General features: G+C 43.4%; 1 protein-coding gene across 5 annotated transcripts in view; it reads left to right on the top strand.

Annotated features, from left to right (window-relative positions):
- The window catches only part of LOC139546767 (ly6/PLAUR domain-containing protein 6B-like), a 49499-nt gene that overhangs the window by 13643 nt on the left and 13475 nt on the right, over positions 1-22381 (top strand). The window contains exons 2-3 of one of the 5 annotated variants that reach the window (XM_071355523.1): positions 2768-2818; positions 4461-4647. The exons of 1 other annotated variant lie outside the window; for it this stretch is intronic. The gene's annotated coding sequence lies outside the window, so the exon portion shown is untranslated. Of the gene's footprint in view, positions 1-2767; positions 2819-4460; positions 4648-13336; positions 13485-22381 lie in introns of those variants that run through there. 3 more of the 5 variants (XM_071355525.1, XM_071355526.1, XM_071355524.1) reach the window with 3 other exon arrangements.

The raw sequence follows: 22381 nt of genomic DNA, 5'->3' as shown, positions 1-22381 counted from the left end.
GGCGTCACTACAGTCCCTGGTTTGAATCCAGGCTGTATCACATCCGGCCGTGATTGGGGGTCCCATAGTGCGGCACACAATTGACCCAGCATCGTCTGGGTTTGGTCATCATTGTAAATAAGAGTTTGTTCTTGACTGACTTGCCTAGTTAAATAAACATTTACATTTGTATTTTTATGTATAGGATTTTTTTATCAGGATATTTTTTTACCTGCAATGTTTTTATTTGATGGCTTTATGTAGGCTATTTTCTACCTAGTTGGCAATAGAACAAAAATATGTTATTATAATTTAAATGAAACTGTTCCACGAAAATGTGCATATGAAAATCTTAACTAGCACGCAGTTTGGTAGAAATGGTAAGATAAATTGTAACTTGGCACTTCACATAAAAAAGGTTGCCGACCCCTGGTGTAGCCTATTACCAACAACATCAAGAGCTTAATGGCAGAATCTGTGGCCAGCGGGAGGTGGAGGGTCAGGGACAGGTTTTTCTTTTCTGGTTACCCTTCTCCCTGGATCCCTCGAGAGTAATTTGTGTGTCTTAATTATTTCATCAAACTGTGTGCTTAAAGCATCAGACAAGCTCAGTGCATATTGTTGTTTTTTTTAACACCGGGTATAAGGGCACAAGGCGAGACCCAGATGCAGACACAGGAGGCAGATGGTTAGAGTCCAAGATGTTTATTAACAATCCAAAAGGGGTAGGTAAGAGAATGGTCATGGACAGGCCAAAGGTCAAAACCAGTTCAGATATCCAGAATGGCAGGCTCGAGGTCAGGGCAGGCAGAATGGTCAGGCAGGCGGGAATGGAGTCCAGAAAACAGGCACAGGCAAAAGCGGGAGGACTAGTAGAAGAGAATAGAAAAGTAGGAGCACGGGAAAAAACACACCGGTTGACTTGAACATACAAGATGAACTGGAACAGAGAGACAGGGATAAGTACACCAGGGAAAATAAGCGACACCTGGAGGGGGTGGACACAATCATAAGGACAGGTGAAACAGATCAGGGTGTCTATATGGGGAAAAATACACATTTAAACATTTCGACCAAACAATCGTTTTTTTGTCGGGGCTACCCTAGTAGTTTTAGTATCAGCCTACGTAATCAAAGGCAATGTTGAGAAGTTTTCTGCATCTTTTATTACACATGTCAAACTATATCTGAAAACTGATGAACATCATACTGTACAATGGATAAATGAATACAGTTATTATCAGGACTCAGGATAAGACCCAGATGCAGACAATTAACATCTGTGATTCGAACTAACAAAATGGGTCAGTAACCCAGTGCAGAGTCAGTAAGGTACAGAACGGCAGGCAGGCAGAGGTCAGTAATCCAGGGCGGTGTCAGAAAGGTACAGAACAGCAGGCAGGGCCAGGGCAGGCAGAAAGGTCAAAACCGGAGGGACTAGAAAACAGGGACTAGAGAGAACAGGGGTACGGGGAAAACCACGCTGGTAGGCTTGATGAGACAAGACAAACTGGCAACCAACAAACAGAAAACACCAGTATAAATGCATGGGATAATGGGGAAAATGGGCAACAGCTGGAGGGGGGTGGAGACAAGCACAAGACAGGTGAAACAGATCAGGGTGTGACAGTTATCTCCTAGCTAATGGTTGACTCTAATCAGATGGTTGTGTAATGCTGCGTGTAACGCTGCGTCCCATGCAGAACACTTAGGTTAGTTTTTATATGGCCATTACCAGGCAGTGAAAACATAGTAAACTCCATCCACCTGGATTGGTTTAGGTCCTGTATTATAACTTCAAAGCCCTCAGAGAAAGCTGCATAGATGAGATCTTGTCTGACATAATCTGATTTAGAGAGAAAAAGTGAAAAGGGAGAGATGAAGTTAACGTTTTTCCTAAAGGCATTTTGACCGACCACAGACAACAGACATAATATAGATTTCGGAGCAGCCTTTGAGGATAGATGTTTGTTTTGCTTCCAGCTATTCTCTAGATAGGTCCTTTGTCACACTTCACTGGCTTTGTTTACTATAATCCCCTGTCTTCAAGTCATTACTGAACTGGGACCAGTCATGTGAACCAACATGGTTTCACCTTCTGAGTGCAGACTCATCTGACTGTTAAACTTTATAGTACAAGCAACTGGCACATTTTTGTTAGAACGGTGATTTCCATAATGATCAGGTATTCTTCATTCAATTTTGTGACTTGCTTTTAAAGGCACCTAATCCCTCTGCAAGTTGGTCCTCACACATAGTCATTTTCCAAAGCGTTCAGCCCAGGCTATATAGGCCTACCAAAGGGAGGTCAACCTCCAGTCTAGACATGCTAGACCATCCACAGCAGGAGACACCTCTCGATGGCCTTCTCGAAGCTCTGGTGTTGATCAGAGGGTTGTCGACAGCCTGAGTGGTTTTACAACCAGTGTGTCTGCCTGGGCTCTGACTGCCTGATATTGTCAAACAAGAGGGAGAACGACCCATGCACACAAAAGAGCAGTAAAGCCTGAAGAAAAGGCCTCTTGGGTTTTATAGGGCCTTAGGGCTGAGGGGTTTGTGACAGAGAACTGACCAGCCCCTTAGTCACTTCCTGTGTTGGATCTACATAGTAAAGCGTGTGCGTGGGAGAGGACGAGAACAAAAAACAAAGATGGGGAGATGTTTAAACCACACTCCAAAGGAAGCGGGAACTTGGTTTTGTTTAGAGCAGACAGTGACCGAACCTGCTTGTTTGGAGAACAGTGGGGGTACTTCTCTTACCACTTCTCCTTTTCTTTTTATGTAAAAGAATACAGAAGACAGAGAGACTCTGATTGAAGATTTTATCAGGATATCTCAGGTAATTCTGTTCGTATGCTCTTCGTTGATGTTCCTCACTCTTCTTCTCATCTCTGTTTTCCTCCTGTGCATTCTGCAACATGTTTGTACTTGTTTGTGATTGTATTCTAACTGTTATAGCTATTGCATTATTGGAATGCCTTCCACTTAAGTGATACAGCAAAACAAAACATGCACAGAGACAGTGAGAGAGAGCACATTTTTCCTGAGCCCTCTGAAGTATAATATGACCTCCAGTGGGAGTTTTATTGAAGATGAGTCCTGTGGCATCCCTTTGAGTCGTCGGCTCAATAAGGCCCTGGTGCGCTCCAGCCACACACACAGTAACCTGAGCCCCTCTCTCTACTTCCTAATGGGGGCTTCTAATGGCCAGCGCATTCCTGTGGGTAGCACTTCTTAGTGATGGTTTCTCTCTGTGCACGATGGCTTCTCGTGCCAGTAGGATGCTGAGGGAAGTTCTCTTTCTGCCTGCCATGCGGGCCTGATGCAGCCAGCACCACTCAACCACTCAGGGCTGTTTGCTCACCTGCCCACTGTGAGGTCGACATGGCCAGCTGTTTCTGTGTGGCTGAGATTGTGGGAATGGCTCATAGAACACCCTGCTTTACACACAATACTCCCCCCAACCTTGTAATCAAATCGTATTTGTCACATGCGCCGAATACAACAGGTGCAGACGTTACAGTGAAATACTTACTTACAAGCCCTTAACCAACAATGCAGTTTTAAGAAAATACCAACAAAAAAAAAGTATGAGATAAGAACAAATAATTAAAGAGAAGCAGTAAATAACAATAGCAGGGTTATATACAGGGGCTACTGGTACAGAGTCAATGTGTCAATGGGCGGGGGCACCGGTGTCGAGGTAATTGAGGTAATTATGTACTGATGTAGTGTACTCCTCAATGCCATCGGAAGAATCCCGGAACATATTTCTGTCTGTGCTAGCAAAATAGTCCTGTAGTTTAGCATCTGCTTCATCTGACCACTTTTTTATAGACCGAGTCACTGGTGCTTCCTGCTTAATTTTTTTTAAATTGTAAGCAGGAATCAGGAGGATAGAGTTATGGTCAGATTTACAAAATGGAGGGCGAGGGAGAGCTTTGTACACGTCTCTGTGTGGAGTAAAGGTGGTCTAGAATTGTTTTCCCTCTGGTTGCACATTTAACATGCTGATATAAATTAGGTAAAACTGAATGCAGCCATTAAAGTCCCCGGCCACTAGGAGCGCCACCTCTGGATGAGCGTTTTCCTGTTTGCTTATGGCGGAATACAGCTCATTGAGTGCGGTTTTAGTGCCAGCCTCGGTCTGTGGTGGTATGTAGACAGCTACAAAAAATACAGATAAACTCTCTAGGTCGATAGTGTTGTCTACAGCTTATCATGAGATACTCTACCTCAGGCGAGCAAAACCTTGAGACTTCCTTAGATATTTTGCACCAGCTATTGTTTACAAATATGCATAGGCCCCCGCTCCGTGTCTTACTAGAAGCTGTTGTTCTATCCTGTCGATGGAGTGTATAACCCGCCAACTGTATGTTCTTAATGTCGTGTTCAGACTCAGTGAAACATAAGATATTACAGTTTTTAATGTCCCGTTGGTAGGATATACGTGCTTTCACTTTGTCCCATTTATTTTCCAGCGATTGAACGTTAGGAAGGCAAGGGCAGATTTGGCACTCGTCACCTGATCCTCACAAGGCATTCAGATCTCTTTCCGCGAAACCTACGTTTCCTTTTCCAGCGAATCACAGGGATCTGGGCCTGGTCGGGCGTCTGTAGTATATCTCCTGCATCTGACTCATTGAAGAACTCCTCGTCCAATTTGAGGTGAGTAATCCCAGTTCTGATGTCCAGAAGCTCTATTCGGTCATAAGAGACGGTAGCAGCAACATTATGTACAAAACAAGTTATGAGCAACGCGAAAAAACAAACAAAATAGCATGGTTGGTTAAGAGCCGATAAGACGGCAGCCATCCCCTCCGGCACCATCTTGTACGTTTTAGATTGTGTTCAGAATAACTGAGGCAATAGAGATGCATGCCAAAAACAAAAGACAAAACTTTCCATGATTCAGCAGCTCGTTACACCACAGGGCGTCCTTGCCCCACCAACATCCTACCCTATAACACCTCCAAATCCATGACTCAAGACTTTCTCCCTTTTCTCCTTCCCCCCAATCAACTGCAGCTAAAAAATAGGGACTCTCATTGTATTCCATGTCCACTCAGGTACCCACAACCCTCAAGGCGTCACTGAGTATTGTCATACAACAAGCCATGCTGACACTAGTGACGGGTGTGTCCACTTACATACAGTCCCTCTCATGAAGCGACTCGCCCTCTTTCTACTTCTCTACCTTTAACAACATTGCCTACTGTAGAGTCCAATACCCGGCTGCCAAAAACAAAGCTATAAATCTGTCATTTGTATTGGCCCAGGGCTTTCCAAACTGGTAGAGTGTAACAGTATACAGACAATGGCTGAAACATTTCAGTTTAAAGCTGTCAGAAGAATATTTTTTCTCACTCTTTCTCTCTCTGTTTTTCTTTTGGTGTCACCTTGATGTAGATGGTCTGAAGAGAATTTCACCGCACCACAAACCTCTTGTTCGTCTCTTAACTGATACAGACACCATAAACAGTCATTACCCTATCAGTTCATCCAACCACAGGTAGCTTCATGATTGATCAAATAAACCAGAAGACAAATATGATCAGTTGATTAACTTCCACAGTTTTATGAAAGTCAAATCAAAGCAGACACTTCATTCTTAGAAGTCATGCACTATTATATTGAGTCTTCAGTCATGTGTATTGTGAAAATATCTGCATATCTTATTAAAATCCAGTCTTACTGGTCTATTAAGTGTCTTAAAGGTCTAATGCAGCCGTTTTGATCTCAATATCAAATAATTTCTGGGCAACAATAAGGTACCTTACTGTGATGTTTTCAATTAAAATAGTTAAAAAAATGAAAAAATTACCTCTTACAAGGATCGGTGTCCCGCTAGCGGGACAACTTCCGGTGAAGCTGAAGGGCGCGCAATTCAAATAAATATTCATAAATATTATGGATTTTAAACATTTAGGTACATATAAGTGTCGGCTGAAAGCTTAAATTCTTGTTAATCTAACTGTGCTGTCCGATTTACAGTAGCTATTACAGTGAAAATATGCCATGCGATTGTTTGAGGACGGCGGCCCACATCAAAATATTTTTCCACCGGCACAGGTTTCATACATTCACATATAACGATTAAATATTCACTTACTTTTTGAAAATCTTCCTCTGATTTGTCATCCAAAGGTTCCCAGCTACAACATGTAGTGTCGTTTTGTTAGATAAAATCCTTCTTTATATCCCAAAAAGTCAGTTTAGTTGGTGCCATTGATTTGAGTAATCCACTCGTTGAACTTGCAGAGAAAGGAATCTGAAAATCTACCCCCTCAACTTTGTTTCAACAAGTCAAATATGTTTCTATTTACTCCTCAGATACCCTCAAATGTAATCAAACTATAATATTTATTTCGGAAAGAAGTATGTTCAATAGGATTTTAGCAGGTGCATAATTTCTTCATGGCGCACGCAAACATGAATTTCCAAGACAGTGTCCTTCTACTAAAACGTTTTTGAAGTTACAAGCCTGAAACCTTGAACATAGCTTGCTTACACCCTGTGGAAGCCATAGGAATATGACATTTTACAATATGACCTTTCTCTTGCATTTCTAAGAGGATGGTCTCTCAAAAACAAACTTCAGGTTGGTTTTTCTTTGGATTGTCTCCCACCATATATATTGTGTTATATTCTCCTACGTTATTTTAACATTTCTACAAACTTCAAGGTGTTTTCTTTCCAATGGTAAGATATGCATATCCTGGCTTCAGGGCCTGAGCTACAGGCTGTTTACTTTGGGCACGTCATTCAGACAGGAAATTGTGAAAAAAGGGGCCTATCCCTAAGAGTTAAAGAGCAATTTCTCAAGCTAAAATGTAGCTAGGACTGTGTGGGAGTGGTTTAAGTGAGGAGGGGAAAACAGAAAAGTAGCTGTTATTGGCAGAGAGGTTTGGAACTGTCTTTCTTATTGGTCTATTAACTAATTTACCTAATTGTGAAGTCCCTGTGCAAGGCCCAAACTCTCTCCCACCGAAACAGTAAAAATGTTTTAGCATAATTTTTACAATTTCACAGTATTATTCCAACTCCATAGTGTGGAAATATATACTGAACAAAAATATAAACGCAACATGTAAAGTGTTGGTCACATGTTTCATGGGCTGAAGTTAAAGATCCCCAAAATGTTCCATATGGACAAAAAGCTTATTTCTCTCAAATTTGGTTGACAAATTGGTTTACATCCCTGTTAGTGAGCATTTGTCCTTTGCCAAAATAATCCATCCACCTGACAGGTGTAGCATATCAAGAAGCTGATTAAACAACATGATCATTACACAGGTGCACCTTGTGCTGGTGACTATAAAAGGCCACTCTAAAATATTTTGTCACACAACACAATGCCACAGATGTGTCAAGTTTTGAGGGAGCGTGCAATTGGCATGCTGACTGCAGGAATGTCCACCAGAGCTGTTGCCAGAGAATTTAATGTTAATTTCTCTACCATAAGCCGCCTCCAACATCATTTTAGAGAATTTGGCAGTACGTCTAACCGGCCTCACAACCGTAGACCACATGTAACCACGCCACCCCAGGACCTCCATATCCTACTTGTTCACCTGCAGGATCGTCTGAGACCAGCCACCCAGACAGCTGATGAAACTGTGGGTTTGCACAACAAAAGAATTTCTGCACAAACTGTCAGAAAGGTCTCAGGGAAGCTCATCTGTGTGCTGGTCGTCCTGGTCTTGACCTGACTGTAGTTCAACGTCGTAACCGACTTCAGTGGACAAATACTCACCTTCGATGGCCACTGTCAAGCTGGAGAAGTGTGCGCTTCGCCGATGAATCCCGGTTTCAACTGTACCAGGCAGATGGCAGATAGTGTGTATGGCGTCGTGTGGTCGAGCAGTTTGCTGATGTCAACGTTGTGAACAGAGTGCCTCATGGTGGTGGTGGGGTTATGGTATGGGCAGGCATAAGCTACGGACAATGAACACAATTGCATTTTATCGATGGCAATTTGAATGCACAGAAATACCATGATGAGATCCATACCAGATACTGACTGGTTTTCTGATCCAATGTATCTGTGACCAACATGCATATCTGTATTCCCAGTCGTGAAATCCATAGAATAGGGCCTAATGTTTTTATTTAAATTGACTGATTTCCTTATATAAACTGTATCTCAGTGAAATCTTAAAAATTGTTGCATGTTGCATTTATATTTTGTTTCAGTGTTATTAGAAAACATAGGAATATCACGTTTTTGACTGCACTGGGCCTTTAACTGAAGTGAGAATGCTGTTCCCCTCAGGGCAAACCACACCATAAAGTTTAGGTGGGTAGTTTAGATTGCATTCCCAGTTTCTCACAGAATGATACCATTCAAATATTTATGTTTGCCACTCAGTTAGTAAAGTCCATCTAGGATAGTCCCTTGTATCACTGTGATTTAGCCACATCACATTGTAACACTGTGGTCTGGACTCTACTGCTAAGACTGTACATGCAGCTTTATGGGACCATTACCAACAGGCAGTCCCTCCAGGATTTTGCGATTCTGTGATCGTAACAAATTTAGCATGAATGTATGCGAGGGCTTTCAAATTTGACCAATCACTGCACTATTACTGCATAAAACAGTAAAATCATCGCAATATTACCGCATATAACTTCCATCACCACACTCCAAAAAGAGGGCTCGCAATTTTAACCAATCACTGCAATTTTACCGCATAAAATGATTCAATCAAGCAACACGTCAACAAACTTTTTCCCTCGTCATTGCATTTTCATGACAAATTGGACGAAATCGGCGTTAAATGTCATGATTGCTGCAGCAAAATCAAGCATTTTGGCTTGCAACTATCACAGAAAAAATTTGAAATCCTAGATGGACTGCCAAGTGGTAAATGTTTTCTCTATCGGTTTAGATTTTAAGAATCAGTTTCTTGCTAAGTGTTCCTTCCTAGTGACAGGACACTGCCAGATCTGTGCCAAGTGGTGTGAAAATATCTCTCTACCTCCAGTATCCCCTCTCGTGCAACCTCTCATTTAAGGCTTCTGCTTGATGTCAAACTGTGGAGGCCACCATGACTTAAAAGTAAACCAAGCACCATTTGTTTTAAACCTGCAGGCATAACCTGGAGGTAATGGTATTTATAGGGTGACAGGTATGGTTATTTACATTGAAGTGTCTTTTTTAGTCTGTAAGAACCAATAAAACAGAAATACAGGAGGTAGTCTACCACCTTAACAGTTTCACACAATAAATAGAAGAATCCTTTATGGTGGGATCATATGTTTACTACTGGAAAATTTTAACAAGTAAGTCAGGTATCAAAGAGACCTCAACTCTCTTTCAAATTTTTTCTTCAGACTTTTAGACATTTATAGGGGGTGAAATACCATGAGGTTTTTGTCTTGTTGTTAGGGAAATGTCTCGTAATTTAAAGTAATGCCCCAGCATAGATGGTTTGCACAAAGGTCTTCTGATACAGAGGGGTTGGGTGAAATGCGGAAGACACATTTCAGTTGAATGCATTCAGTTGTACAACTGACTAGGTATCCCCCTTTCCCTTTCTTTAGAAGATGCTCCAAACTTCCCTGACATGAGGCATTTTAACACCGCTGTGTGTTGTGATATCTCCCCTGAATTTAGTGTGTCAGTCTTGAGAGAGCAGTTTGGCAATAGTAGGAGTTGTTAGTAGGTGAAGGCTTTGAGCATTTCCTTATCAGATTACACTTACAGTACACTCTCCCCTCCCTTGGCCCTATGCTATCAACCACTTAAAATGACGTATAAGAGCCGTTGCAGTTTGGAAATATTGTCTATGATAGGATATCGTGTGTAGATTGATGAGGATACATATACAGTATGACTTTAATTGAATGGTCATATCTCATAGAAAGGGTCTGGACCACCCTGTTTCTCTGTTAAAACAACCATAAGTGGTCACGGTAGGAAAGATATGGTAGCCATGAGGTCGGAAAATGTATAAATATATGCGTACAGTACATTCGGAAAGTATTCAAACCTCTTCCCCTTTTCCATATTTTGTTACTTTACAGCATTTTTTCTAAAATAGATTAAAAATATATATGTATATCCTCATCAATCTACACACGATATCCTATCATGACTTAGCGAAAACAGGTTTTAGTTTTTGCAAATGTATTAAAATAAAAAAGTATTATTTATATCTATTCAGACCCTTCGCTATGAGACTCGAAATTGAGCTCAAGTGCATCCTGTTTCCATTGATCAACTCAAATCAAATGTATTTATAAAGCCCTTCTTACATCAGCTGATGTCACAAAGTGCTGTACAGAAACCCAGCATAAAACCCCAAACAGCAAGCAATGCAGGTGTTGAAGCACGGTGGCTAGGAAAAACTCCCAAGAAAGGCCAGAACCTAGGAAGAAACCTAGAGAGGAACCAGGCTATAAGGGGTGGCCAGTCCTCTTCTGGCAGTGCCGGGTGGAGATTATAACAGAACATGGCCAAGATGTTCAAATGTTCATAGATGACCAGCAGGGTCAAATAATAATAATCACAGTGGTTGTCGAGGGTGCAACAGGTCAGCACCTCAGGAGTAAATGTCAGTTGGCTTTTCATAGCCGATCATTGAGTGTATCTCTACCGCTCCTGCTGTCTCTAGAGAGTTGAAAACAGCATTGATCATCCTTGATATGTTTCTACAACTTGATGGTAAATTCAATTGATTGGACATTATTTGGAAAGGCACACACCTGTCTATATAAGGTCCCACAGTTGACAGTGCGTGTCAGAGCAAAAACCAAGCCATGAGGTCAAAGGAATTGTCCGTAGAGCTCCGAGACAGGATTGTGTTGAGGCACAGATCTGGGGAAGGGTACCAAAACATTTATGCAGTATTGAAGGTCCCCAAGAACACAGTGGCCTCCATAATTCTTAAATGGAAGAAGTTTAGAACCAACAATACTCTTCCTAGAGCTGGCCGCCCGGCCAAACTGAGCAATCGGGGGAGAAGGGCCTTGGTCAGGGAGGTGACCAAGAACCCGATGGTCACTCTGACAGAGGTCCAGAATTCCTCTGTGGAGATGGGAGAACCTTCCAGAAGGACAACCATCTCTGCAGCACTCCACCAATCAGGCCTTTATGGTAGAATGGCCAGACGGAAGCCACTCCTCAGTAAAAGGCACATGGCAGCCCGCTTGGAGTTTGCCAAAAGCACCTAAAGGTCTCTCAGACCACGAGAAACAATATTCTCTGGTCTCATGAAACCCAGATTGAACTCTTTGGCCTGAATGCCAAGCGTCACGTCTGGAGGAAACCTGGCACCATCCCTACGGTGAAGCATGGTGGTGGCAGCATCATGCTGTGTGAATGTTTTTCAGAGGCAGGGACTGGGAGACTAGTCAGGATCGAGGGAAAGATGAACGGAGCAAAGTACAGAGAGATCCTTGATGAAAACTTACTCCAGAGAGCTCAGGACCTCAGACTGGGGTGAAGGTTCATCTTCCAACAGGACAACAACCCTAAGCACACAGCCAAGACAATGCAGAAGTGGCTTCGGGACCAGTCTCTGAATGTCCTTGAGTGGCCCAGCCAGAGCCCGGACTTGAACGATCGAACATCTCTGGATGTTCGATCGGGACGCTCCCCATCCAACCTGACAGAGCTTGAGGGAATCTGCAGAGATGAATGGGAGAAACTCCCCAAATACAGGTGTGCCAAGCTTGAAGAATCGAGGCTGTAATCGCTGCCAGAAGGGATTCAACAAAGTACTGAGTAAAGGGTCTGAATACTGATGTAAATGTGATATTTCAATTTTTTATTTTAATAAATTTCCCAATAAATTCTAAAAAACTGTTTTTGCTTTGTAATTATGAGGTATTGTGTGTAGATTGATGAGGGGGGAAAAGCAATTTAATCCATTTTAGAATAAGGCTGTAACGTAACAAAATGTGAAAAAAGTCAAGGGGTCTGAATGCACGGTATGTCCTAGATCAACATTCAACATGCTGCATATATTTAGTGTGACTGCAGCCCTTCACTGTGGAATTCACTCCAAAGCCATCTGCCTCAAATACGAAATGAGCTTCTCATAGTATATAACCCACATGGAGAACTGTGGCGGTTTGCACGCACAGGGGGAAATTGTGTGGACGCAAAGCCCAGGACATAAAAAATAATAAAAAATGCTGCTATGCAGTGTTTTTCTCCCTACATGCTGTGGATGTGTACTGTGTTGTTATCAGAGCCCGGTGCCTGGTTAGTTAGCTGAACAGAGCAGCCTGGTTAGTTAGCTGAACAGAGCAGCCTGGTTAGTTAGCTGAACGGAGCAGCCTGGTTAGTTAGCTGAACAGAGCAGCCTGGTTAGTTAGCTGAACGGAGCAGCCTGGTTAGTTAGCTGAACAGAGCAGCCTGGTTAGTTAGCTGAACGGAGCAGCCTGGTTAGTTAGCTGAACAGAGCACCAGTCAGCTGCACTGCTTCTGGAATGTGTTTTCCAGACATAGCTGAGCTTAACCGGAACTCAGAACTCTGGAAGTAGTTAAGTCCTCTTAAAAATGTCTGCACCCCTGCAGAGACTGCGCTTGGAAGTGATTGTGCCCCTTCCCGACTCCTTTCCTTCCTCGTCATGGGAACTACACTGTTCCCAGTGACCTCCAGGGGGAAAACCTACTGATTTCCTAAAGGAAGCGAGGAAGACCAAAATAGGGTTCAAGGAAGGTGAGGTTGTTTTGTAGTTTGTACTAAAACCAGAGATAGCCTAGTCATTTCGAAAGAGCACAAGCTCGGTCTTATCATATTGTGTTTCAACTCAGTGTTTGATTAGGGAGTGTGCTGCAGGGGAATATACCTATGCTAAGATGTTTGGAGACGGACCTCAATAAATTGGTTGTTGCCTCCAGAGACCTAGCTGTTCATGTGACTTAAATCAATACTAGAGTGTGACTCAGTAACATGTACTAATATGTTCTCTGGCTAATATGTAACCTGTTCCCAGGCTACCAACTGGCTTTGCTTTGTGAAGGCCAGTAATCCCTCTCTCCCAGGCACATGTTTAATATAGGCTGCCTTTAGCTGCTTAATGGACACACCCACTAGATAAGGGGTATTTTGGAGTACTCCCCTCCCCCAAATTGTGTGTGTGTGTGTGTGTGTGTGTGTGTGTGTGTGTGTGTGTGCGTGTGTGCGCGTGTGTGCGTGTGTGCGTGTGTGCGTGTGTGTGTGTGTGTGTGTGTTTTGATGTGAATGCTAATGAGGGGCTTGGAGAGGAGACTGGCTGACACTCTCCTGACAGATTGTGACTGTTTCCATCACTACCCCCAAATGTCATCCAATCAAGTTGCTGCGGTGTCAGGAAGTTAGGGGTCGCTGACCCTTTATAAACGCTGGGTTAAGGCGGCAGTGGCAGGGAAGGAAATGACTTCTAGTAAACCAGGGATCCATCTAGTCAGTCACCCTGACCTGAAAGGATCTGTTAAACAGGGCTTTTACTGATCTCTGCTGATACATACATGTGGATTAGATTTCACTTCATTTGAACTTTAGGAGGTAAGCCTTACTGTTCACATTTGACTTACAATGCCATTTTGGTAGGAAAACCCACATTCACAGATGCTATTATTACCACGTTGTATAGTGAACTGTTTGTTTTCAACACCATTACACATTATATTTCTTATCAGTCAGTGTGCTTGGTTAGGCAATAGCCCTCTAAAGAAATGTGATTTAAATGTAGATGATTTTTCTTGTTTATGGGACTGCTACTTTAACTAGCTAATCGTAAAAAAAAAAAATATGGCTAAAAACACAAACCATCTTCAGAAATGTCAGTGTAGTTTGAATCTGTCTCTATGCTAATCTGAAATTAACTTCCAGTGTGTTGTAAAATGGTAATTGTGGTTGGCCAGGATGGGGAAATGGGTCTGATCTGAAATATAATTTTTTTGCATCATTACTTGACAAATACTACAAGATGGACTATCAGCATTTTCTAATGCTGACAGTCCACCCGCTTGTGACACCCACTTGTGATTTTGAAATGCCAAAATGTGCTTTTGCTCCACTCCGTCTCAGCACTGCTCCTGTGAGAGAGAATTCCTGGGACTGAGGACAGTTGGAGATGAGAGAGAGTCTAAATATAACGACTCGCGAGTCACAACAAGTACATGCATATTCCAGCAAATACCTTGGCCACAGGGTCACTTGACCTGTAAACCTCTTGCATGCTATGAAGTCCAACTCCTCCAAATTTCACAGAGGTACAAAAAGGGTATTTACTCAAAAGCTTTGCTCTGCCCTTACCAAGACCTGTGGAGTATGACTCTTGAGAGATTGATGGTTCCGTTTTTCTGGGTTTGTTCAGAGATGGTTTGTTTTGTAAAGTGAGATAAGAGGGGTGTTTGTGTTCAGGTATTGATTTAGTTGTATGTCAATGCCAGAGTGTGATTTATGTCTCCACAGAGGCAGATAATCTCAGGTTAACACAGGTTAGTGTTGATTTAGTGCTGACATAGTAAAAAAAAAAGAAGCTATTTGCTAATGATTTTGAGCGTAAGATGTTTTCAGATTTAAAAAGATCTCCACACAATATTAATTATGTCACTGGGAAGGGATTGTAATGTTCATGAATTGTTTATCTGTCTGTGCAACACAAAATCCAGTAACATTGTAGAATATCCTAATTCCACCTGGTTATTTATTAAACCTATTAGATATTTGAATCATGTGCCTTGGGGGTTCTGACTGCACCCAACTGCCTGCAGAAACATCTGAGGCCAAAATACTTGCTTTCTTGATCTAAGATGACAAATTGAGGGCATTTGAATTTAATGATATAACAATCACAATTATCTGCTGTTAGACTTTCTCTCTGGGATGTTTCACGTGTGACACATGGCTGTTGTTCAGCTGAAGCTGCTTTGTGTTCAGACCATCTCCGGTCTTCTGTTTTGCCTGTTTTGTATTTAAAATTACCAAGTTTCAAGTTTTAATGTCACATGCACAAGTACATTGAAATGCCTTTCTTGCAAGCTCTAAACCCAACAATGCAGTAATCAATAACAATATATAGTGATCAAAAATACAAATGCGGCCTCCTGGGAGGCGCAGTGGTCTAAGGCAATTTGCCACTGTGCCACCAGAGACTCTGGGTTCGAGCCCAGGTTCTGTCGCAGCCGGCCGCGACCGGGAGGCCCATGGGGCGGCGCACAATTGGCCTAGCGTCGTCCGGGTTAGGGAGGGTTTGGCCGGCAGGGATATCCTTGTCTCATCGCGCACTAGCGACTCCTGTGGCAGGCCGGGTGCAGTGCACGCTGACCAGGTCGCTAGATGTACGGTGTTTCCTCCGACATATTGGTGCGGCTGGCTTCCGGGTTGGATGCGTGCTGTGTTAAGAAGCAGTGCGGCTTGGTTGGGTTGTGTTTCTGGGGACGCATGGCTCTCGACCTTCGACTCTCCCTAGTCCATGCGGGAGTTTTAGCGATGAGACAAGACAGTAACGACTAACAATTGGATACTGTGAAATTGGGGAGAAAAAGGGGGTAAAAAAAAATATATATATAAATGCAACATTAAACAATTCTACTGAGTTACAAATCATGTAAGGAAATCAGTCAATTCAAATAAATTCATTAGACCCTAATCTACGGATTTCACATGACTGGGAAGGGGTGCAGCCATGGCTCCCACTGGGGAGCCAGGCCCAGCCAATCAGAATGAGTTTTCCCCCACTAAAGGGCTTTGTTACAGACAGAAATACTCCTCAGTTTCATCAGCTGTCTCGGTAGCTGTTCTCAGACGATCTCACAGGTGAAGAAGCCAGAATGAAAGGTCCTGGGCTGGCGTGGTTACACGTGCTCTGCGGTTGCGAGGACGGTTAACGTAGTGCCAAATTCTCTAAAACAACGTTGGAAGCGGCTTATGGTAGAGAAATTAATATAAAATTATCTGGCAACAGCTCTGGTGGACATTCCTGCAGTCAGCATGCCAATTGTGTGCTCCCTCAAAACTTGACACATCTGTGGTATTGTGTTGTGTGACAAAACTGCACATTTTCGAGTGGCCTTTTATTGTCCCCAGCAGAAGGTTCACCTGTGCTGTTTAATCAGCTTCTTGATATGCAACACCTGTCAGGTGGATGGATTATCTTGGCAAAGGACAAATGCTCACTAACAGGAATGGAAACAAATTTGTGCAAAAGAATTAAGAGAAATACGTTTTTATGTGAGTATGGAAAATTTCAGGGATCATTTATTTCAGCTCATGAAACATGGGACTGACACTACATGTTGCGTTTATATTTTTGTTCAGTGTATTTAGTTAGCTATTTAGCAGTCTTGTGGTTTGCGGAGAGAAGCTGCTCAGGAGTCTGTTGGTGTCAGACTTGATGCACCGGTACTGTTTGCCGTGCGGAAGCAGAGAGAACAGTCTATGGCTTGGGTGACTAACGATTTTCCTTGCCTTCCTTTCACACCTCCTGATATAGAGGTCCTAGATGGCAGGGAACTCGACCCCAGTGATGTACTGGGTTGCTTGCACCACCCTCTGTAGCTCGATGCGATCTAGGGTGTTGCTATTTCCATACCAAGCAGTGATGCATCCAGTCAAGATGCTCACAATTGCACACATATTGAACTTTTTGAGGATTTGAGGGCCCATGCCAAACCTTTTCAACCTCCTCAGGGCGAAGAGGCGCTGTTGCACCTTCTTCAAGTCTATGCGCGTGTGTGGACCATTTTAAGTCCTCAGGGGTTTGGACTCCCAGGAACTTGAGGCTCTCGACCTGCTCCACTGCAGCCATGTGGATGGCAGAAGCTGCCCCCCCACTCCCTTTCCTGGGATAAATAACAGCATGAGCAGCAACAACATGAGGTGAAATAGAACTGTTGAATTATATGCAATGTCTAAATCTGCCATCTCTACGGCCCACAGTCTATCTATAAGGGCACAGGATGCAGACACGGGAGGCAGATGGTTCAAGTCTCTGATATTTATTAGTATCCAAGGGGCAGGCAAGAGAATGATCGTGGACAGGCAAAAAATCATAACAAGGTCAGAGTCCAGGAGGTACAGAGTGGCAGGCAGGCTCGAGGTCAGGGCAGACAGTATGGTCAGGCAGGCGGGTTCGGAGTCAAGGCAGGCAAGTGTCAAAACTGGGAGGACTAGCAAAAAACAGAGAAAAGGAAAAGGCAGGCACACGGAGTAACACGCTGCTTGACAAAACAAGACGAACTGGCACAGACAGACAGAAAACACAGGTGTAAATACCCAGGGGATAATGGGGAAGATGGGTGACACCTGGAGGGGGTGGAGACAAGCACAGGTGAAACAGATCAGGGTGTGATACTTTCTCTCCATCAATTCCATTCAAATTGCATCCAAAATAGATGGGCCTAATACTCTTTAAGATTGATATATACTGTATATAGATGTCCTAGCCTACTTCTTTCAAGTAATACATGAAATGTGGTATTAGCCTTATATTTAGCTAATGGAGGATGGGTTATGCATAAGCTTCTAACTTATAGCCTCTTGTGCAATATGCACCTGCACTCTGCTGGCCTGTCTCCTTAAAAAACGCCACATAGCTCTTCCTGTCCTAGGAAAACCTAGAAAAGCTTTTTTAAGCATTTCTTATACTAATACACTATTCAAAGAGGGATGAAAGCTTTTGTTTTCTGAATGTTAAATACAGCAGCCAATAGAACTCACAGGGAGTTTGAAAGAAGAGAAGAGGTCCGGGTGGCCATGTGTTTAATTGTTCAGCTGTCTTATGGCTTGGGGGTAGAAGCTGTTGAAGCCTTTTGGTCTTAGACTTGGTTCTCCAGTGTTTTTTGGGCCTTCCTCTGACACCGCCTAGTATGTACGTCCTGGATGGCAGAAAGCTTGGCCCCAGTGATGTACTGGGCCGTAAGCACTACCCTCTGTAGCGCCTTACGATCAGAAGCCAAGCAGTTGCCATACCAGGCTGATGCAACCGGTCAGGATGCTCTCGATGGTGCAGCTGTAGAACTTTTTGAGGATCTGGGGATCCATGCCAAATCTTTCCAGTCTCCAGGGGGGGGGGGGCAAAAAGTGTTGGTGTCACGGCTGTCTTGGTGTGTTTGGACGATGATAGTTTGTTGGTGATGTCGACGCCAAGGAACTTGAAACTCTTGACCCGCTCCACTACAGCCCAGTCGATGTTTATGGGTGCCTGTTCGGCCCACCTTTTCCTGTAGTCCACACTGCCAGGTCTCTGACCTCCTCCCTATAGGCTGTCTCATCGTTGTCGGTAATCAGGCCTACCACTGTTGTTTCGTCAGCAAGCTTAATGATGGTGTTGGAGTCGTGTTTGGCCATGCAGTCGTAGGTGAACAGGGAGTACAGGAGGGGACAAATCACGCACCCCTGAGGGGCCCCAGTGTTGAGGATCAGTGTGGCAAATGTGTTGTTGCCTACCTTTATCACCTGGGGGCAGCCCATCAGGTAGTCCAGGATCCAGTTGCTGAGGGAGGTGTTTAGTCCCAGGGTCCTTAGTTTAGTGATGAGCTTTGTGGGCACTATGGTGTTGAACGCTGAGCTGTAGACAATGAACACATAGGTGTTCCTTTTGTCCCGGGGGGAAAGGGCAGTGTGGAGTGCGATTCAGATTGCGTCATCTGTGGATCTGTTGAGTTTGGAGTGGGTCTAGGGCAGGTATTCCCAAACTGGGGTAAGTGCAATGCCGTCGGGGGTACGCCAAATAAAAATGTGGTTCACATTTTCAAACAGTCAATTTATATTTTCCAAGAGGGCTATACATTTAGGTGAGTTCTTTTTCTACCTGAGTAGCCTCATTTCACTGCCAAAAATAAAATTAGCGAAATAACAACACAATGTCAAATACAGGTATCCTAGTCAAATAATTAACATCCAATCACATTAAATGTTATTCTCTCGTGGGAATTCCACTAACGGTCCGTATGTAGCCAAACGTAGCTCATGTTGGTATCTGTACTGATGGTGCAAAAGCCATGACATGGAGACATCGTGGAGTGGTAACGCTCGTGCAAGCAGTTGCTCCCGATGTCACTTGGGCACACTGCACCTTTGTTTAAGCAAGACCCCTGAACTCTCGTGTATTTTCTTCACTATACAATGATATGGGCAGCGACCATGTAAAGCTCGTTTAACATGATTATCAAGGGGCAAACTATTGACATGTTTTTTTTAATTGAGAGATGAGCTTAAAGTTTTCTTGACTGACCATAATTTTCACTTGTCTGGTCGCTTGCATGATGACGAGTTTTTCACACAACTGGCCTATCTGGGTGATGTTTTTTCTCGCCTGCATGATCTGAATCTAGGATTACAGGGACTCTCCGCAACTATATTCAGTGTGCGGGACAAAATTGAGGCTATGATTAAGAAGTTGGAGCTCTTCTCTGTCTGCGTTAACAAGGACAACACACAGGTTTTTCCATCATTGTATGATTTTTTGTGTGCAAATTAACTCAAATGAAGCTTATGGACAAATGTGATATAGCAAAGCACAGTGAGTTGAGTGTGCAATTTTTTTATCTTTATTTAACTAGTCAAGTCAGTTAAGAACAAATTCTTATTTTCAATGACAGCCTAGGAACAGTGGGTTAACTGCCTTGTTCAGCTCGGGGATTCGATCTTGCAACCTTTCGGTTACTAGTCCAAAGCTCTAACCACTAGGTTACCCTGCCGCCACAAATCAGGTACTTTCCTGAAACGGATGACACAAACAACTGGATTTGTTATCCCTTTCATGCCCTGCCTCCAATCCACTTACTGATATATTCACAAGAGAGCCTCATCAAAATTGCAACAAGCGGTTCTGTGAAAATGCAATTTAATCAGAACCCACTGCCAGATTTCTGGATAGGGCAGCGCTCAGAGTTTCTTGCCTTGGCAAATCGCGCTGTTAAGACACTGATTCCCTTTGTAACCACGTACCTATGTGAGAGTGGATTCTCGGCCCTCACTAGCATGAAAACTAAATACAGGCACAGACTGTGTGTGGAAATGTATTTAAGACTGAGACTCTCTCCAATACAACCCAACATTGCAGAGTTATGTGTATCCTTTCAAGCACACCCTTCTCATTAACCTGTGGTGAGTTATTCACAATTTTCGATAAACAAATAAGGTTTTAAATGTAAGATGGTTAAATAAAGAGCAAAATTATTCATTATTATTTGTGCCCTGGTCTTATAAGAGCTCTTTGTCACTTCCCACGAGCCGGGTTGTGACAAAAACTCACACTCATTCTTATGTTTAATAATTGTATCGTATTGTGTGTGTGTGGCAGGCTTACAATGATGGCAAAAAACAACATTTGAGAGTGCGCTGACCCTGGTGGTAGAGGGGGTACGCAGCTGGAGGTTGAATGTTTTGAAGGGGTACGGGACTATAAAAAGTTTGGGAACCACTGGTCTAGGGTATCCGCGATGATGCTGTTGATGTGAGCCATGACAAGCCTTTCAAAGCATTTCTTGGCTACAGATGTGAGTGCTACGGGGCAGTAATCATTTAGGCAGGTTACCTTAACTTCCTTGGGCACAGGGACTATGGTGGTTTGCTTGAGACATGTAGTTTTTACAGACTTGGTCAGGGAGATGTTAAAAATGTCAGTGAAGACCCTTGCCAGTTGGTCCGCGCATGATCTGAGTACACGTCCTCGTAATCCATCTGGCCCCGCGGTTTTGTGAATGTTGACCTGTTTAAAGGTCTTGCTCACATCGGCTACCGAGAGCATTATACAGTCTTCCGGAACAGCTGGTGCTGTCCTGCATGCTTCAGTGTTGCTTGCCTCGAAGCGAAAAGGCATTTAGCTCGTCTGGTAGGCTTGCGTCACTGGGCAGCTCGCAGCTGGCTGGGTTTCCCTTTGTAGTCCGTAATAGTTTTCAAGCCCTGCCACATCCGACGAGCATCAGAGCCGGTGTGTAGGATTCAATCTTAATCCTGTGTTGATGGTTTGCCTGTTTGATGGTTCGGTTCGTCTGAGGGAGTATCGGGATTTCTTAAAAGCATCCGGATTTGTGTCCCGCTCCTTGAAAGCTTTAGCCTTTAGCTCAATGCGGATGTTGCCTGTAATCCATGGCTTCTGGTTGGGATATGAACGTACGGTCACTGTGGGGATGACATCGTTGATGCACTTATTGATGAAGCCGATTTTTATTTTATTTTTATTTTATTTATTTTACCGTTATTTTACCAGGTAAGTTGACTGAGAACACGTTCTCATTTGCAGCAACGACCTGGGGAATAGTTACAGGGGAGAGGAGGGGGATGAATGAGCCAATTATAAACTGGGGATTATTAGGTGACCAAGATGGTTTGAGGGCCAGATTGGGAATTTAGCCAGGACACCGGGGTTAACACCCCTACTCTTACAATAAGTGCCATGGGATCTTTAATGACCTCAGAGAGTCAGGACACCCGTTTAACGTCCCATCCGAAAGACGGCACCCTACACAGGGCAGTGTCCCCAATCACTGCCCTGGGGCATTGGGATATTTTTTAGACCAGAGGAAAGAGTGCCTCCTACTGGCCCTCCAACACCACTTCCAGCAGCATCTGGTCTCCCATCCAGGGACTGACCAGGACCGACCCTGCTTAGCTTCAGAAGCAAGCCAACAGTGGTATGCAGGGTGGTATGCCGATGACTGAGATAGTATACTCCTCAATGCCATTGGATGAATCCCGGAACATATTACAGTCTGTGCTAGCAAAACAGTCCTGCAGCGTAGCATCCACGACATCTGCGTCTTTTTGACATTAATATGTGTCGCATATCAGTTTGCAAACAATGTAAAAAAATATATATAATAATAATAATTGAGTTAATAAAGCTGCATACAATCTTTTTCTCTTTTTTGCTTTCTTGAGTAATGCAGCTCCAAAATTCTGGTGTTGCAGCCTAGCTCAGTGCTTTCTATGGTGGTGGAAATGGGAAATCTGAGTGAGTTCAAGACAACTGGGAACTCTAAAAAAAACGGGTCCGACTGGTAAAATATGTTTGAAACGTTCATCTTATTCGGAATTGCAAGTCCGGATCTCGGGCCTCTTTTTAGAGCTCCGACCTGAAGATCACTGATGTCATCATGATTTGACCTTGTTTTTTTCTGAATTCCCAGTTGTCTTGAAAGCACCATAAATCCAGAGAATGCCAGACTTTGATGACAAAGTTTGTTGAGAAAATTTGCCCAAGAAGGACCGCCGCGGACCGGCTGCTTGTTTATTGCCTCGTGCAGTTTGTTAATTGCCAGCTTGTTATTTTTCTTGTCCTAAGGTGGAATGTATACAACAGTCACAATAACAGATGAAAACTCCCTTGGGAGGTAGAAGGGTCAGCATTTGACCATCAGGTATTACAAGACGAGCGAACAATGGGTCGACACTTCCAACACGCTAGAATCAGCAAACCAGTTGTTGTTGAAGAGGCAAGAAATGATAGC

This window comes from Salvelinus alpinus, chromosome 20 (assembly GCF_045679555.1).
Source record: "Salvelinus alpinus chromosome 20, SLU_Salpinus.1, whole genome shotgun sequence".
NCBI classification, from domain to species: Eukaryota; Metazoa; Chordata; class Actinopteri; order Salmoniformes; family Salmonidae; genus Salvelinus; species Salvelinus alpinus.
Note: the sequence above shows the minus strand (reverse complement) of the source record. Positions and strands in the feature narration are given on the sequence as shown.